This window comes from Culex quinquefasciatus, chromosome 1 (genome assembly GCF_015732765.1).
Source record: "Culex quinquefasciatus strain JHB chromosome 1, VPISU_Cqui_1.0_pri_paternal, whole genome shotgun sequence".
NCBI classification, from domain to species: Eukaryota; Metazoa; Arthropoda; class Insecta; order Diptera; family Culicidae; genus Culex; species Culex quinquefasciatus.
In genome coordinates, this window is record NC_051861.1 from 20,869,935 (window position 1) to 20,890,042 (window position 20,108).

Here is a 20,108-nt window from a genome sequence, read left to right on the forward strand (position 1 = left end):
AGAAATTAACAATTTTGTATTAAATTACTAACACATTTCACATGTCTATTTGCAGCAAAAGGTTTACTTTAGTGAAAATTCTGTGTCCAACCACAAGAAAAATAACTGAACCTGAGACCATTGTAGATGATGATGACTTATCGGATGATTTCACAGTGATGTTAAGTGAACACAACACTTAATTTTATACAACATAATAAAAATATAAGCTTTAAACTTGGTGAAAATTTTGCTCGGTTCTATTTTTAAGGAATTCACGAGAAATTAAACATCTTTTTTAAATATGTTTAACATAATTTTTATTATGCTTTTTTATTATTTATAACAAAAGTTACAAAAAGTTTTGTTATGATGCTTTTTAACAGTAATTTAACAACTTCATGCAAAAAAAAAAAAAACAAATTAGTACAAATCGTTAAATTTTTAGGCAGAATAAATGCGAATATAAAAACACTCAGCATAATTAATGTTTTGTTATAAACATCTAATTATTTGCTGCATGACAAAAAATTTCGGAAAAATAGTTGAAAAATATTTCCCAGCCAGTTTTTAACAGAATATTCCACAATATTTCAGCTGAAAACAAGAAATTTTTAGTTAATTTTCTGAAAAAAAATATTCTAGCAGTCGACTGCTAGATTTTTTTTTCGGCCATTTAACTAACAAAAATGGTAATTCCAACTATTTTTTTTAGTTAATTTTAGTTACTGGTGGTCGGCAATTTCGGGTTAACAAAATCAACAACCGATTGTTGAAAAAAACTAAGATTTTCTTAGATTTGCCCCGGCCGGTCTCTCCGTGTAGGGAACAGGCGATTTTGAAGTAGTGTTCTTGGTAAATTTTACTTTTTTTTGTTGTAACACAAACTAGTGGGTATTCAGAATATTTGGTTTGACTGAAGCTTTTTTGTTACATTAAAAAAAAATATCAAAAGTCATTATTACATTATTCATACTTGCATATTGGTAATTAAACAAACAGGTCCTTTCGATCGATTGACATTTTGCATCAACTATTTAAATCCTACTGATGACAGTTTCTGCCATCCACGTGTTTAGATTTCCTCACAATACGCACGTGATTACTCTCTTCTTAACAGAAAGCTCTTTACAAAATTCAAATTCCCGAATGCATCCCGTGAACGTGCTCTCCATTCAGTTCGGCAATCCTGCGACACGAATCTCGCCAGTAACTCAGTATCAGCCTCGGCTTCCATTTGAGCACTCGTTTTCCTTCACTGATAAACTGAACACTTCGTCACCCCGGTTGAGTTCCCCCGACGGAAATCTCACGCAAACTTCACTCACAGGACACTCACTTGGAAGACAGCGCGCGCGAGCTACTTGCACCCACCTACACACACAGCTGTTGCACCCACCACCCGGAACACAGCCACCCACCCCCACATTCAACCCACCAAGAACGTTACTGCCCTACATATAAAAGCGTTCCACCGTTGGACGAGCTTCTGCATTTGGTCGTACCGTGTCGTGGCTGCGAGTTGTTGCGAAAGAGTTCGTTGGCGTTTTCTTAAGAGGTTCCTTCTCCAAAGAAAGTTTTCCCTGTGTGTGCTTAAGGTGCAAGTGCAACAGTTTCAGTGCTTGGTACGTGCGTGCAGCGAGCCAGAACCATAGTGTGAGGGGTAACGGATTAAGGATCCAGCCAAAAGCAGCGTGCTCAGGTGAGAGGAAGCGGTTACTTAACGAAAGTTTTTCCAGGATAGTTAGTTACGCTGGAATGCGGCGTGGAACGTGATTGATTGGAGTTATTTTGTGAGAAGTACGATAAGCCGGTGCAACGAAATAGTGACTATTTAAAGTGGTTTGTGATAGCGCTGAAAAATCTTGAAAGATCTTTTATAAAAAGCTTTAAGATATGATAACAAAAATTACCGTTATTCTATGCTTGATAAATTCAATAAAATAGTTATCCATGACATTAAAGAACAGTATCCTATATTTATATTGATGAGCAATAATTTGAAAACATCAAAAGATTGTATGATCGCAATTTAAGGTACTGAAATAGAACACAATAGCATTTTCAAACTTTGTCATCATAGTCCTAATATATTTAATAAATTCAGTAATAGTCAGTTAACGTTAGAAATGTCATTATTTTTATTCAAAAATGTAAATATATCTTTAATATAATGTATGAATTCCACTTCAGCCCTTATGGTGCAGTGCTGGTTCAATACATGTTTACAACTTAAACTACCTCATCCATCATTTAAAATTCCCTTTTATTTTTTCAAATTTTATTATGGCCACCATATCTTAAGACAGCAATGTCATCTCGAGGAATCGGGTCACATGGGGTTGATCGGGACAGCAGTTTTAGTCGTGTTTTGCCTAGATTTGTCCCGGTTGACTTCAATGTCCCTGATCGCATAAATGAGTTTTTGAGTTGTTGATGCAGTTTGGTTGAAAATCGTGTGCTCTATCGAAAAAGCCTAATACATTCAGTACTTAGTTCTAAAAATTAAGAAAAAATCAATTTTTTTGCGAAAAAAAACATAGCCTAATGTGTGGGACAAGTTTTGCTTCACGTTTTTATTAGCTTGCTGTTTTTGCATATGAGACATCCATGCGAACCTGGGCAGTTCATCACCTGATAGGCATACATTTTATGTGTTTTTTTAATTTTCTGCAAAACTTATTTATTTTGTTCAGACTTATTATTTTCGCAGTAATCTACATGAAAATTCACAACATCCGATTAATTGTACATCTAAACTACTTTTTCAAATAGTCCTATAAAAAAATACATTTTATTGCTTCTATCATCAGCAAATATTGCCAGGTATTTATTATCCAAATCATTTCACATTTTTTATCCATCGAAATCATCCAAAATCTGATTATTAAACAAATTAATTCTAAATTGGGAGGATCGGCATGTCATTGAAATAATAATTACCATTGTAGCAATTTTACTATCCTTTAAATGATACAAAAAATATAAAAATTGAAATTACAAGCCATGGTTCCAACATTTGAATAAAAAAAGTATTTTAATAGTAGTTTATGCACCAAGTTGCAAAAAGATCTCGGTGAACCTCGTTGGATAAATGTACGACACGTGCTGAAAAAAAAACAAGTTTTGCAAAGAATTCCATACAACGTTTTTTGCAATTCTGAAAAAAAACCCTTTGAACAGAATTATAGGACAAATGTCAATGAATCGTTTAAATAAAAAAATATGTTGAAAAGAACAACTTTTTCAAAAAAGTGCTAGAAAGTTCAACTTTTCAGCATCCATTTCAGTGCTGAAAAGTATAACTTTTAAGCATTTGTTTTGAAAAGGGTTACTAAATAATTTTGTTATTTTTGGTACAGAAAAGTAGGCTGTTTCGTCGTTCGAGAATGACAGGAAAAGTAAATAGTTTCATGACGGAATTGCAAAAAATGCATTTTACACCAGTTTTATTGTTTTGCAATCATTATTTTTCAAAATATCTAAGTATTGACGAAATTTTCATGTTGCACGAAAATAGTAGTTTATGCAACAAGTTGCAAAAAGAGGATTTGTGCAGCATGAATGGTACATTTATCATTATAAATACGAAGAGTGCTGAAAAAATCAAGTTTTGCAACGAGTTCCATACAACTTGTTTTACAATTCCAAAAAACACACACTGAGTGAAATTTTAAGTCAAATTTTCATCTATTTTGTCAATAAATCGTTTAAATAAAAAAAAATTGAAAAGTGTTACTTTTCGAAACAAGTGCTGAAAAGTTCAACTTTTCAGCACCCGTTTGAGTGCTGAAAAGTAGAACTTTTTAGCATTTATTTTGAAAAGTGTTGCTATTCGATTCTGTTATTTTTGGTACAGAAAAGTAGGCTATTTCGTCGTTCAAGAATGACAGGAAAAGTACGTAGTTTCACGACGGAATTGCAAACAAAGTTTTTGCGGTACAGTACATTGGAATTAGACTTCTTTTTGCCTTCCTCACCTTACTGAGGAAAGGCTATAAAATCACTCGAAAAACGAAATTCTTAATTTGACCTCCTAGACACACCTTCATGTATACATATCGACTCAGAATCAAATTTTGAGCAAATGTCTGTGTGTGTGGTGGGATGTTGATCAAAAAAATTTGCACTGAGTTATCTCGGCACTGGCTGACCCGATTTGGACCGTTTTGGTCTCATTTGATCCGTCTTGGGGTTCCATAAGTCGCTATTGAAAATGATAAAGTTTAGTTAAGTACTTCAAAAATTATGTTAAAAAACGAATTTAACAAAAGTCCGGAAGATTGTAAAAAGAGTGGTTTTTGTAAGAAACCTCGTCATGTTATACATTTTTAGAAAGGTATTTAAAAAACCTTTTCAACGAGTTCAAAAGATTGAAGATCTGACAACCCTATCAAAAGTTATAAGCACTTAAGTGTTATTTATGGACTTTTTAGAGGCCGGATCTCATATATTTCAATGAAAACGTTGTCCAGATCTATCATGCGACCTGTCGTTGGATAGGTATTTGAAAGACCTTTTCAACGAGTTCAAAAGATTGAAGATCTGACAACCCTATCAAAAATTATAAGCACTTAAGTGTTAATTATGAACTTTTTAGAGGCCGGATCTCATATATTTCAATGAAAACGTTGTCTGGATCTATCATGCGACCTGTCGTTGGAAAGGTAATCAAAAGACCTTTCCAACGAGTTCAGCAGATTGAAGATCTGACGACCCTATCAAAAGTTATAAGCAAGTGTTATTTATGAACTTTGTGGAGGTCGGATCTCAGATATTACCTAGCATTACACTCAAAATGTGAGGAAGGCACCAACCACCTAATGGTGGATTAAGTAACGTTTTTTTTTTTATTAAATTAGATTTGACTTCTATTTTCATAAAAATTTTGATTTTTTTTTTTGGAAAAATATATTTTTTTGCCTTTTGATTTTTCGAGCAGATTCTGTAGGGGAGGGCGAAATAAACTTCGAAAAATATTTGCAACGGCCTAAATTGAATTTATTATTTATCAGAGTTATAAATATGGCCCTTAAATGAAGCTTAGATTGCTGATATTAATTTTTACAGCGATAAAGCTTATTTTTCTGAGTACATTGACCCTTTGTACGACCACAAAGAGTTTAAAATGGATTTTTAAATCAATTTTGAAAAATCAACCTCGCGGTCCTTCTTGACAGAAAAGTTCCTGTTTGACAGCTTGTTTCAAGGGGACCATAGGTGATCAATCGAAAAGATGTTGTCTTGTTTTTTTTTTGCCTTCCTCACCTTACTGAGGAAAGGCTAAAAAATCACTTGAAAAATGAACTTCTCAAGTAGACCTCCTAGACCCATCTTATGTATACCTATCGACTCAGAATCAAATGCTGAGCAAATGTCTGTGTGTGTGGTGGGGTGTTGATCAAAAAATTGTCACTCGATTATCTCGAGACTGGCTGAACCGATTTTGTCCGTTTTGGCCTCATTCGATCCGTCTTGAGGTCCCATAAGTCGCTATTAAAAATTGTGCAGTTTATTTAAGTCATGTTATACATTTTCAGAAAGGTATTTGAAAGACCTTTCCAACGCGTCCAAGACATTGAAGATCTGACAACCCTATCAAAAGTTATAAGCACTTAAGTGTTATTCATGCACTTTTTGGAGGCCGGATCACAGATATGTTGATGAAAACGTTGCCCGGATCTCTCATGCGACATATCGTTGGATAGGTAATCAAAAGACCTTTTCAACAAGCACGAATTGGATTGGGGATCTGGCTACCCTATCATAAGGTGTAAACATATAAGTGCCCTGCAATATGAAGACTATCCAATCTAGTCGTATGAATAATGAGTCAAATTGATAAAACACTGAAAAATATCGCCCTTTTGTGTCCTTTAAATGTTAGGAAGGCACCAACCACCCTAGGGTAGATTAAGTTACGTTTTTTTGCATTAAAATGAAAAAAATTGATCACAATGGTTTTTGATCGTGTTTTTTCCGTTGTACATAAAAGTTGACATATGGCTTTAGTACCCAATTAAAACAAATCCGATTGAGAAAAAAATAAGACGCAGCAGAATAAAATACTTCTAACACAGTATGCATTTGCCTTACGTAGAAAAGAGTTTAACTTTTTTATATTATGTTTCTAAATAAATAAAAAAATCATTTTTAGTTGGAAAAAAACTCCTTCAATCGTAAACCACCATTACCAGCAGCTGTCAGCTCCAGTTTGTTTTCAAAACTGTTCGTTATCTACACACAAGAAAAACCCGAAAAAAAACCTTGAGCGGTAATTTGCAATTGATTTATTCCATAAATGACGGAGCGGGGGGTTGGCATAAGTTGTTTATATTCAAAAACATTACCAAACGAACGAGGGAACTACCGAAAAAAAAAATCGCTCAAACACAGCAGATTGTGTGCCTTATTGGCAAAGTTTCAGACTCGTTGGCTGCAAGCTCGGCTAATAAAATTTGTTGCATAATTAGGTTTAGCCTCGAGAGAAACCGGCCAGAAAACCCTCCGGTCGCTGGGCTTTCATCTGGCAACACTGCGTGCACTGGTGGGGTTCAAAAAGAAAGGGGGCCAATAATCGAGAAATTGCTTCTTAATGGGTATTATGAGGTTTGGACACGGAGGAGTCAAATGACTTTTTTTTACAGAAAATAATGTTATTTTTCAAATTTACGGACATATCGAATATTCCTTTGGAAGAGCTGTTATTCAGCTTTTGATGTTTTTTTTTTCTTTTACGACCTTGCACTGGCTTTCCACAGGAAGCCCGAATTAGAAGTAAAGCCCATGTAGGTACTGAAAATCGGCTAACTGTGGCCTTCGTAAAATTATTGCTTTATGGATGGCCCTGATTGGAGACTTTCGAGCAGAGGCTCTTTTCGAGGGCTTTGGAAGACAAATCAGGACGGCATGGAACGACAATTTTATGAACTTTGGTAAAAGTTTTATGGTCGATATTTACTGCCGAATTGGAAAGGGAAAAGGGACGGAAGGTTTTCCTATCGGTGTGCTCAAGTTGGTGAACTGAGGAAAGGGATCAAGAAAGTTATGCAAGTTGGATTATTGTAGAACAATGTTTCAATTAGGTTAATCTTCTTTTTTTTCAAAGTTTCTTTAACCCTCTACAACCTAACCCCGCCTCTAGACGGGCTTCGATTTGAAAAATCGCCAAAAAATCAATTTTTCAACCAATTATTGATCTTTAAAAAGCACTGGAAAGAAGAACTCTTAAAATTTTAGAAAATTCCCCCTAAAGGTAGGCTCTTCACAATTCTGGAGAAATTCATAACAATCAAAAGGCCATTCTCGCAAATCCGTAATTCAAAGTTTCAAAACCGTTTTTGCTGCGTTCATTTATTGTTTGAATTGCTCAACTTTTATGCAAACGAAGAACCATAAAGCTTGGTCTTTTCTCCTCAAACAAACTTTCAGCCAAGATGACTCTGGAAAGACACTGCCCTCCGGAACCGGCAAACATTAGCATTGTTTTACGAGGCACTATTCAAGCACTTTGAAAGCGAATTGTGCGCGAATTGTGCGCTCCATTCAGCCATGATTGACAACGCTGAAACGTTGGGGCGGACGCCTCATTTCCCCAAAAAAAAAATATTGCCATCATTAAGCCGGAGGTTGTTCCCGGGAGGCGATCCTCGCAAAGAATCCATTTGCCGGAAATTCTCCCACGGGGTTCCAAATCTGCACTCGCTAAAGCGTTTTCCAGGAGAGACGAGCATGAGGAAGATATAATTAACAGTCGTTGCCAGATCCATTCGGGCTTCATGCGGATCTCGTGTGTTCCGGAAATTCCCCAAAGTCCCAAAGGCCAAATGTGGCCACGAGTCAGTGTGACTTGGTGGGACCAATTTTACTGGATTTGACTCGCTTTTCGACGCAGTTTTGTGCCTGTTTTCGGATTAAAAAAAGGCAAAGTTGTAGGTATTTATGAGGACTGTATCAATAAGAATAAATTTTCTTTCGCAAACATTCAACTACCAACAAAATCTGTTTCGAAATTTTAGAAATTTTTGACTTTTGAGCCATGCTTTAAATTTTTTTTTGTATTGTGGAAAAAAATAAATTCAGTTTCCAATGTTAAATCAAATTTACAATCGAAAAGTAATTTGAAGAATTTTTGATAAAGTACATCGTTTTCATGATATAGCCATATCCAGATTTTTAAGCGAAGATGGCGATACGAATGGTGCACGCCCGGAATGTCAAAATCGCGCAGTGGTACCAACATTAGAAAAGTGTGGCTGTCATGCCATTGAGGTTTTGCAGCGCGACTGTGTTTCAAATGTAGGTGGCGCCAAAATGGGGTTACTTGCCAAAAATCGTATTCCTTTCTGCTGAATTGAAGAATAAAATCGCTCATTTCTCATGATTCCCTGCATCAATCTTAATGAAACTAGTTGCAAAAGACGAGAAAAATTTTTTGCTTTAAAATAATGAACATCATTTTTTGGGCGCGCAAAAATTTGTGAACTTTTTCTTTAAAAAACATGTTTTGGAACACGAAAAAATGAGTTTCCCCGTAAATATCAAAGAAATAAACAGTTTTATAAATGATAACAGATGTGTTAACGTATATTCAACAATTTTCATTGATTTTTTACAGACTTTCTTGCCAAATAGTCCAAATTACTATCTTTTTCTAAATTTCCAGTTTTCTCATAGAAAAATCAAACAAATTTTGAAAAGTTATACACCAAATTGTTGGAAATAATTTTTTTCATCCGAATCCGGCATAAGTTCAATAGAAATGTTGATTTTGAAGGTTAAAACACATTTTTTCGAAAAATCATAGGTTTACGCTATTTGTTCATAGGTGGCGGCATGTGTCTTTTAGTTTTGCTGCAAATTCTCTATTGAGGTTTTGCAGCGCGACTGTGTTTCAAATGTAGGTGGCGCCAAAATGAGGTTACTTGCCAAAAATCGTATTCCTTTCTGCTGGATTGAAGAACAAAATCGCTTATTTCTCATGATTCCCTGCATCAATCTTAATGAAACTGGTTGCAAAAGACGAGAAAAATTTTTTGCTTTGAAATAATGAACATCAACTTTTGGGCGCGCAAAAATGTGTGACCTTTTTCTTTAAAAAACATGTTTTGGAACACGCAAAAAATAGTTTCCCTGTATATATCAAGGAAATAAACAGTTATATAGTTGATAACAGATGTGTTAACGTATATTCAATAATTTTTAATGATTTTTGACAGACTTTCTTGCCAAATAGTCCAAATTACTATCTTTTTCTAAATTTACAGTTTTCTCATAGAAAAATCAAATAAATATTGAAAAGTTTTCTCATCCGAATCCAGCATAAGTTTTATAAAAATGTTGATTATGAAGGAAAAAACACATTTTTTCAAAAAATCATAGGTTTGCGCTATTTGTTCATAGGTGGCGTCATGTGTCTTTTAGCTTTGCTGCAAATTCTCTATTCGCGATCAAAAGCTCAAAAATTCCGACAGATGGCGCAAAGCATCGAAGAATGACGATTCAAATTTTCGCTGTTCGGTTACATAGGAATGCAAACTTAAAATTTGAGAAAAAATTCAAGTAGTACGAGTGTAAACTTTTTGCCCTATATAAATTACCGCAATAAAAAAAATTTGGAAAAAAAAATAATATTGTTTAAAATGATAGAGCATCAAAAGTTAACAAAGTATCAGCTCGAATTTTTGCACAAAAGTTGTTCTGAACACTGGAATTTAACAAAACAGAATTCGCATACATAACCTCAAAGGGCGGAAGTTTCAATCGACATTCTTCGCTCTGTTCTGCTACTCAACACTAGGTGTCGCATGTCGTTTGGCTCTTGAACGGCAATTGGCGTTCAAGAGCCAAACGACATGCGACACCTAGTGTTGAGTAGCAGAACAGAGCGAAGAATGTCGATTAAAATTTCCGCCCTTTGAGGTTATGTATGCGAATTCTGTTTTGTTAAATTCCAGTGTTCAGAACAACTTTTGTGCAAAAATTCGAGCTGATACTTTGTTAACTTTTGATGCTCTATCATTTTAAACAATATTATTTTTTTTTCCAAATTTTTTTTATTGCGGTAATTTATATAGGGCAAAAAGTTTACACTCGTACTACTTGAATTTTTTCTCAAATTTTAAGTTTGCATTCCTATGTAACCGAACAGCGAAAATTGAATCGTCATTCTTCGATGCTTTGCGCCATCTGTCGGAATTTTTGAGCTTTTAATCGCGAATTGCACCAGGGATGCCAGGTCTACAGATTTGTCTGTGTTTCACCAACTTTTGAAGTTGTGTCCAGACATGTTGTGATGCAAAGACAAACACAGACTTTTTAAATTGGACACAGATATACACAGATTTTCCAAAAACGGAGTGAAAATTCGATTTTTGAAAGTCAGAATGGTTTTGACAAAACGCCACCCCACCCCCTTCCCCCCCCCCCCCACACTGTCAAAAGAAATTTAAGAGAGGATTGTTGATGTTCTAGTTTAGGACAAAGTAGGGGAAATGTACCCTTTCTAATCAAACACCTATCTTCGTCATATGGAGAGTTTGATGCTTGATTTACGATCCAAAAATACTATTTAGGCTATAAACATACCAGCAACAGCACCGCCTCGAGTAAGCACGCAAATTTATGTCATTTACTGGCCAAAAGATCAAATTTAATGCACTTTTGATCATAATTTCTATTTTGCAAGACCTTTTCTCATTATTTTGGTGGCACACACATCCACACGCAAGATCAGAGGTTAATTGCTCAACGAAAGTCGCCATCAATATCTTTGCACTTGCACTAACGATTTCAAAGCGCTTAAGATATAAAATTGCTTCCAACTACCGGCAACATGTTCTTTTGACCATTACTTAGTCACTCACTTGAAAAATAATCCCGAAAATGTAAATAATTAGCAAGCACCATAAAAAACAAACGCGCTATGTCTTTTGACGTTTCAATTTTGACTACCCATTCCAATCGAAGACTGAAGAAAACCGAGCGAGAAGCGAAGGTAAATAAAGAACAAAGGGTGGCCACCAACACCACCAACATGCTGGTGCAGCGCCTGTTGGAGTGAGCAAGTGCTGCCAGGAAACTTTCGCTATAAATGCTACTTTTCGTGAGTGTTCGCTTAAAATTTCATCAATTTTGGCAGCATAGCATAGCATAACTTTTAGTAAAAGTGAAAATAAACAGAGATGTTAACAAAAAGTTGCTCTACTCGTTGGTGTACATGGTTTTAATGAATTTCATGGAATAATCCAGATTATCCAGCATCATTCAAACACGACCGCTTATTAGGCTTAAAATGGGCATATTTCCCCTATGTGCACAGTCATGCACAGACTTTTTTCACGCAGAAGTCCAGACTTTTCAAATTCTGACCTGGCATCTTAGCATTGCACACTTTTTTGTAATGTTGGTACCACTGCGCGATTTTGACATTTCAGGCAAGCAGCATTCGTATCGCCATCTTCGCTTAAAAAATCTGAATAAAGTTTAATTTTAACTGCAAAATTCCTGTTTTTCGATTTTTAGAAAATAGTGTCCAGGATTGTACATTCCTGAAAATATATTTTTTTTCGAACACTGAAGATTGAATCTCTGGTTGCTGGAATACAGCGCATTAAAGGAACAAAATACAAGAAAATTACAGTTTTAAGTCTCATCCAAACATTTCCACATTCTCTAATTACAATATATCAGCCAAATTTGGTCAAAAAATCCGTGTCCCAATATTTTTGAACAATACCTACAACTTTGCTGAATTTGAAAAAAAATGCAGTTGAAAAAAGTTTTGAAAAATTATTTTCTAACAACACGTCCATTTACCCTACTTCAACCAGTTCAAGCACTCGGTACTCAGAACCTTTCACGACTCGTCCTCCTGAAAGTGCAGTTTGGGAATATAAAAAAAAAGCTCGTTTAATGATCGTTATTTGAAGTAAACTTCTGCTGATGCTGCTACTAGTACTGCTGCTGCTACCACCGCCACTACAACTGGCAGTGCAGTAACCAGATAAGTCCGTCTGCTGAATTATAAGACCCGAATTGTTTGTACCGCTCTTTTATTCGCGCAGATTTCCTCCGTCCAAAGATAAGAAATCTCCGACGTTTTTTCGGGCTTCGGTTTGCCGCAGAAGATTCGGCCAGAATAAGAGCATCGTTTCGTTTTCTTTTATGGAGTTCTCCCCTCAAAGTAAATCCCAATTATATGGGGAGCGCAGGGCTTAAGGGGCTTTTACGGTGCTGGCTAAGGGCACAGTTCTGCCCAGGACCAGGTCTAATTAGATTCGAAGAGAAATGTTATTATTTTACAGTTTGGGTTTCCTTCGAACAGGAGAGTCTTGTCCCTTGGGGTGGGCGACTGATTAAATCAGATAGAAGAGTTGAGCTGGGGGTTGGTAATCCAACCAGCTTGGATTAGGAGTTTTCTGCTCGAGAAAATCGTTTTCCCTTAACCACAAGTTATTGAAATTTAAGATGGAAAGGGATTTAAATATTATCAAAACTCAAAATAATTATTTTGTTTGCACAGAGTAATGTTACATGAAAATTCTGAATTGAACCACAAAATATATATCTAAATAGAATAGCCAGACAACATAAGCCAAAGCATTAAAGTGGCACCATGTCCTTCCAACAGTTTATAAAGATGTCTGGCAACAGCCTGCGGATTAGCTTAGTTGTTCCAGCTCTTGTAGCAGCACTTTCTGAAACAGTCAGCTGGCTCCAGCGGCAAGTATGGAAATAATCTGAGAAGGAGAAAAAATACACCCACAACAACCCAAAAACCCTGTTTTATATTCGTTTTAAAGTCTAATCATGCAACCAGAACACAGTAAAAAACATCATGGAAATATTAAATCTGGGAAGGGAAGCTGAACATCTTGTAGGTCAGAAAAATGTGTAATTTTGCCTGTAAATTCTGGAGAAACGCGAGAAAAGGGCGGATTTGCATTCTCAGGCTAATTTTAAACTTTTTCACAAAACTCGAAGCGTTAAACAATACCTGGTGTCTCCAGCTTCCTTCCAACACTGCGGGTTTTGTTAAATAGTTATCTGTTGTCTAGGATTTTGAAAAATAGTTGCAGCTGTCAAAATTCTTATGCACCCTTTTCAAATGTTGCTCAGGATTTTAACACTTTTCTGATGTAATGTCATTTTATCAGTTTAAATTGAGGTAAAATTACATCATAATAGAGGTAATATCGAAAATATAATTTTACATATTTATATAATTTTTTACTGTGTATTTTTTTACATTTTAACATGTAGTTATTTACTCCACGAAGGCAGTCCATAAATTACTCCTAATGTTGTATTTAGATTTTGTTTTTTTTTCTTCCATGTATTAAATCATTATGTGTAAGTAAGGTTACAGTATGAACTTCATAACCGACAGTTTAGTGATTCATGAATGACCCCTTACCATGTCCGACAACTCCTATGGGGTGTCTGCACCTTGTTCCCATAGAGTGAGGGAAGACCTCTTGGGCGGCTGTAACTTACAGCAAATGCCAGAGTCCTGATTGACCGCCGCCGGGCCTGACTCCTGCCGGGTGTTATTATAATAATGTTTATGTTAATGCTGGAAAAAGTGGGGGGCTCCTTGCCTGATTTTCTTTGAAGGACTTAGGGTATGAATAGTAATTTAAAGAAGTTTGAAAATACACGAAAAGAAAAGATTTTATTATGTTTGAGAAGAGGTGGTATATTTTTGGACATTAGCTTTAAAGGCAACTTTCAAAGTTATTTCATTACATTTTTTGAAGCATCTTTATTTACTATGCTGAAGTTTCAAAACGGTCAAACACATGATTGTAGCAACCAAAAGCACTTTTTCCATATGCATACTAAACTAATCTAATTAAGGTTATGATGATCATGTCAGTAAAATCTTATTATCAACAAGTGCCATTGATGTTTGTGACCCCCTCACTTCCTTATTCCAAACCCCAACCCCTCGCCAAATATGTTATGCAAATTCAAACACAACAAACCATGTTCGTGCAGGATTCTTTTTCTGTTTTTTTTCCCTCTCAGTATAAAAATGCCATAATCAAGCTCGCCTTTCCGTGTGCCTCGAGCAGTTTTTTGTTGTTGTTCTGTAACGACGGCGAGTCTCGCGAAATGAAAGTTAGGTTAGGTTGAGTTGATGTGGAAGTACACACTCACACACACTCACACCTACGTACATTCAAGCTCACACAAATCCACCCCCAACTGGGCGATAAAAGTGCTTCTGCTGGTTACTGACTCGTCTACAGCTACTTTACATACAAACCCACGTTTACAAACTCACACTCTGATTCTGATCTAATGATTATTGTTATGGCCAGTGACCACCCCTCTCCCCTCTTAACCCCCTGCACACAGGGTAATCATGGTTGCTCTTCGAGCTTTTCCGTCAAATTTGATGGTGGGAAAAAATGGCGATTTTCCTGGTGACTCCGGAATGCACCGAAATGGCTAGTTTGGATGACCCGATTTCTGGAATGGGAACTTCATTAACGAGTGATTTGAGAACTTGGTAATTTGGTCAGTTTCTTCAAAACATCTACTTCAATAGCAAGACCAAACAAGCTACTACAAAATAACACGATTCACTTTTTCTACTGCCACCACTTGCGCCGCATCCAAACTGGCATGACTCACACGTCATCTCTTCGTCGCCGTCGTGCTAACTTGTCGTACGTGCATTTTGGGGCAAATTGAGTTGAGGACGCCATTTTGTGCAGCTCACAATGTCTCACCTTTTGACCTTCACAGATCTCCAAAATTCGATTTTAATCCTGAGATATTCCGAAAAAGTCTGTGCATTTTTGTCACTTTACATATGAAAGTAGTTTCAATCTTGTCGTGCTATCTTGTCACTCTCTGAAAATTGATGTACACGTTTGACGCACGTACAAGTTAGACTACCGAAAACATTTGTAATTTTAACTCGGGACTCCAGCAACCAACTTCTTCCAAACTTCGAGACAATGCACATAATGGTCAGCCAAACAAAACGTGTTTGTTATTGTCAAGCTTCCCATGCGCCAGTGCCAACGCACACCGCGGGTTTTGGTTTTCTAGCTTCGGTACGTGCCTGAACCCATTTGTGTATTGGTATGCTTGGTACATCGTACCAGCGCACCACGACACTCTCGGCTCGCCCCATCGGTTTTGTGTCTGGCACTCACCCATGGCATGAACCCAGCGTGCTGTGGTACGCGCCGTGGTATTGAACCCGTTTTGTACCGCCAGCGCATACCACGGCACGTACCTCGGCTCGTACCGAGTGAAGCACCTTGGTTCATACACCGGGTTCATGCCATGGGTGAGTGCCAGACACAAAACCGACGTGGCGAACCGAGAGTGTCGTGGTGCGCTGGTACGATGAACCAAAATACCCTCGGTTCGTGTGAGTCGGGTACGGGTGTAAACCGAACAAAGCAGGCGCAAAGCAAACCCGAGGGACAAGTGAACCGCGTGTACCGCATGGTGCAGGGAAGCTTGGTTATGGGCAAAAAACGATTTGAAAATGCTCATTTTCAAATTGAGATTAAATAAGTTATAAAAAAAATATCTCCGAGATATTTTCAGCAAATGTACTCTAGAATGTGTACTTTCAGATGTTTCCAGGAGCGGAATCAAACTCCACTACCTTTTCAAGTTATTCTACTTACTTTATCAGCAACAGGTCTATCGACCCAACGCTGAACTAATCAAAGATTTCCAGGATGCTCGTTCTTGGGCCGCTCGTCTCCAGTCGCCCACAATGTTAGCCTTCCACGAAGTCGACGACTTCGTCCAGTTATTCACATTTCAAAATGTAGTCTTTTTCGTCGTATTTTGGCTATAACTTTCGTTTAAAAGGTTGCTCTCTTCGAAGATAAATGTGTGTTTTGATAAGTTCTACAGATGTGTATAAGACACCAACTCGCTACGACATAAGCCTGATTTGATAAATTCAAAAAACTCATTTTTTCATGAACAACTCAACTTAAATCACAAAAATGGCTCTAAAAACGTTCCCATTTTCAGCAAAATTGCTCAAAATGGTGCTCTCTACAAGTTTTCTGAAAACACCGAAGCGCTATCTCGCCAAAATGAACCACCCTAATGTCCACCATACCAAAAGATGCCAATTTGAACCTTGATCATTTGTCCCTAAGACACCAATGCTCTAAATCTTAACGTGTGGTCGCTATCAATTTTGCCACGCTAGATTTCGGTTTCGGACCACTGTGCATTGGAAGCAGTTTGATGATTCACCCAACACTGATCTGACTGATTTTGAATTTTTCGCAAGTGTTTCATGCAATGCAGAAAACAAAGAATTTGAACAATTCATGTTAAGGCGAAAAAGGCTTCAATTCTTCCATTTGAATAAGTCACAGGCAAACAAACATAAATCATAGAACAAAAAGGCAAAAAAATTACACTGAAAGAAAAAAACACGCGACTTTTATGAGAATTTGTTTGATTTTTAAGTTGTAAAGTCAAATTTGATGGTGAGCCCACGACTTTTTTTCGTTCAAAATTTTTGTTAAAAAATGGCCTAAGATGTTACAAAAAGACTCACGAAAAATGCAGGATGGAGCAACTCACCTAAAAAACTACAAAAATTATTTACTGAAAGTGTTTTTTGTCGATACGGGAATCGATTCTCCAGACAATTTTACATAAAAGACTCCATATTGACCACTGTCCTAAGTCCAATCCTTGTAAAGTTACAGCGGTTTTAAAAACAAAAATGTTGAAAAAATGGTTTTTGATGGTTTTTGACAACTTCTATAAGACAGACTTAATTTTTCAGTCTCATGAATATTTTTACCGGAAAGCTCGTCCAATTTCCCATAAGATTGTCTTTGACTCCATATTGTCTTTGACAACTTTTTGATACGATGCAACGGCTTCGAGATACAGCAATGAAATACAAAAATATTTAAAAATTTCCTGTTTTGGGTTGGAATTGCTCTAATGCGGCAAACTGTAATTCAGATTCGTTTCACTTTATTGAAAAGTATTTTTCTTACAAAACCAAAGTCATCATCATAATCAACATTACTCCTACTAGATTCAGGTTCAATCCTTTAGCATAACTTTTTTGACATTCAAAATCGCACAATTCCAAGGATTCCACATTCCATCCGTGACAATAATCGACATCTTTGTACCCTTTGTACCTTTGTGTTGGTTGACTTAGAAAACATCAATTTTCCTGTTTTTAAACCTTTGCATGGCAATATCTCAGCAACTAAGAGTCGCATCAACAAAGTTCAAAAATGCAAAATATAGAGAATTTTCTCAGCTTTTCAAAAATATTTTTTTCAAGAGTGGGCAAACATGTGCACTAATTTAAAAAAATGAAAAACTGCGACTATTTTCAAAAAAAGTCACCTAAAAATGGATTTAACTTGAAAACGGTGCACTTTATCAAAATTACACTAAAGTACTTTTTGATTGCAAATTTTATTTTACATCGAAAAATGAAGTTAAAAAATTTTTGCGACCAATTTTTCGTTTTTTTTTTTTAAAAAAGTCAGTATTGATTTAAAAATTCATAACTCGCTCAATGATGTTTTGCACAACCTGGAAATTTCTGAAAAGTTGGCAATTGATGTCCTTTAAAACATATCAAAAATAAAAAAAAATAAAAATAGTGTTTTTTTGCAAATCAAGTTTTAGTGACAAAAAGTTAAATAAAAAATCACCAATTTTTTTTACCGTGCATCATTTTTTTTCAGTGTAGTCCATATTAATACCTACAACTTTGCCGAAGACACCAAATCGATCAAAAAATTCCTTCAAAAGATACAGATTTTTGAATTTTCATACATTATTTTTGTATGGCCAGCTGCCAAATTTGTATGGAAAATTATATGGACAAACTAATGATGCAAAATGGCTTCTTTGGGCATACCGAAGGCACCAAAAAAGTTTCAGTCGGATTAAAAAATACAAAAATTAAAATTTAAGAAAAAAGACCGATTTGGTAGAGAATTGCTCATGTGCGTTTCATTTTGTCCTTTTTGGAGAAGAACTTCGTTTTAGAATTCGTGAGGTAGCAATGCATAATATTGCGAAGCGATTTGAAACATCAAACAATGCAAGTAACAAAATTTCAGGAGTTCTGCAAAAGCTCTTCATTTTGGCGTTGTCATTTTGGTTATGCATGTGTCATTACAACTGCATCTTTTTTGTTAGTTCTTTTGTCAACGTCATGCCATGTAGACTTGGGGTGAATTGCCAGTATTTTTTTATTCAAATAAAAAAATAAAAAAAGAACGTGCGACAAGATATCACAACAAGGCTACGCTAACATTCTTATCATAAATCGTTGAATTAGAACAATGGAAATTTCCGCTGAATACAATGTATGGCTTGAATCCTGTGAAAATGTTTTTTTTTTTATGCTGAGAAAAATATGAAATGCATGTAACAACTTTTTCAGTAAATTGTGTTAACATTTTCACATTCAAAAAATGTGTAACCCATTCACTTAAATCAAATACATCGAATAAAAAGTTTCAACAAATTGAACATTTGCTCGAACCCAATTTTCAGTGTTAAAAAGTTTACAATCCAAGAACTTCCTCTGACGTGTGATCTACGGTCTTCAAGCACTCAGTACTTAAATCTGCCAAGCTGCCCATCAGCTGTCAATCAGCTTCTGTCCGTTTTAAGCGAAGGGCTAAACCCACATAACGTATTCATCACATACAAGGCAGGGCCAAAATGGGGAACAGAAGCAAACAGGTCCCCCGAAATTGTGCCATTTTTGCTAGACCAAGCTAAGTCTAGTAAAAAAAAAGGTTTCTTTTGTCATTCTTCACCCAGTGTGAACAAACGAAGAAGAAAAGCTGTCATATTTTATTCAGTTTCCATTTTTTCCCTGCCAAAATGTAAACACACACAAAGGGCTAACCCAAACTCACTGCGGACGAGTGCAAAAGTGTGATGCGCCTGCAAGGTAGGCAACGTGGCGCACCCGTTGACCCGAACGGTACGCTGTCAATCTATTCAGAATCGCACACCCCGGAAAACGTGACCATGTTCTAATATTAGATTTTCGTGCCTTTGTTTGGTGAGCCACCTGGGAGGTATACCTTGCAGGGGTAAGATTCAGGTGTTGCAACAGTTATTAGCATTTTACGGTCTTCAAAGGCGCTGCCTTCGAACAAAAAGAAACCCCCTCTTGCAGACGCTAAACCCGTGAAGAGCATCAACTTTTCCGATTGAAGATTTACGACGTGTCTAACGAAATCGGCAAGCTGTACCATTTCCAGCGCCAGAAGAAAGCAAGCAACCGTTCCCGATTGCATACCCTCAAGGCGTTTGTCAGTTTTTTTTTTTTTGTTTGCACTGTTCGTAGTGGAGCTCGTTTTTGTTCTCTAATCAGCGGATTTTCGATGGCGAATGAAGATTTACGAGCACGTTGACGCCCGTCGCCAACGGGAAGCAACTGATGCTGCTGCTGCTGTCATCGGATCGATATACGCCCGTTGCAAATGATGTGCGCGATGCTACTACGCTAACCCGACCGCCATTCATCATTGCAGTTACTGTTTGTGCGGAATGGTAGCGAAAATAGAGCGGGATCTTTGGTTCTGGAGCTGAAGGGAGAGTTAAGCTGTTATTAACCTATTTTCTTACTTTGAATTAATCCAACTCGACAATGTTGATTTAATTCGAGCTGAAAATATTTTTTTTTCTTGACCACCAAGTTCAAATTTAGCTTCTGTAACCTCTTCCTCCCATTTTCCGACAAAGCACTCGTCTCGAATCGAAATTGGGTTGTTTTTATTTGCGAACATCATAAAGTTTCCATGATTTTCCGCGCTGCTGCTAGTCCTTTAAAAAAAGGCAAGAAGACAAAGACCAAGTGACTTCTTGCGATTTTCCTGGTCTAGTGTCGGAGAAAATAGTCGTAAAAATAAAAGATGAAAACGGAGAAGGTGTCGGAGTGGAATTGAAAAATATTACTGGAAATGAAGCAGAATTTATTGGGCGCGAGATAGGGCGGTGGTCCTTGCGTCTCCAGGGGGTAGGGCTACAGAGGTTGTGGGTACCCGTGGAATGATTGGAATGTTAATTTAAATCTGAAATGGTTTTTTTTACACTTGATAGGTGTGGGAATTATCTTTGCAGAC

General features: G+C 36.6%; 1 protein-coding gene across 1 annotated transcript in view; it reads left to right on the forward strand.

Annotated features, from left to right (window-relative positions):
* Window positions 1-1,452: 1,452 nt before the first annotated feature.
* LOC6037519 (calexcitin-1) overlaps window positions 1,453-20,108 on the forward strand; it is a 95,168-nt gene continuing 76,512 nt past the window's right edge. Inside the window, exon 1 of the mRNA XM_001847371.2 lies at window positions 1,453-1,681. The gene's annotated coding sequence lies outside the window, so the exon portion shown is untranslated. The remainder of the gene's footprint in view (window positions 1,682-20,108) is intronic.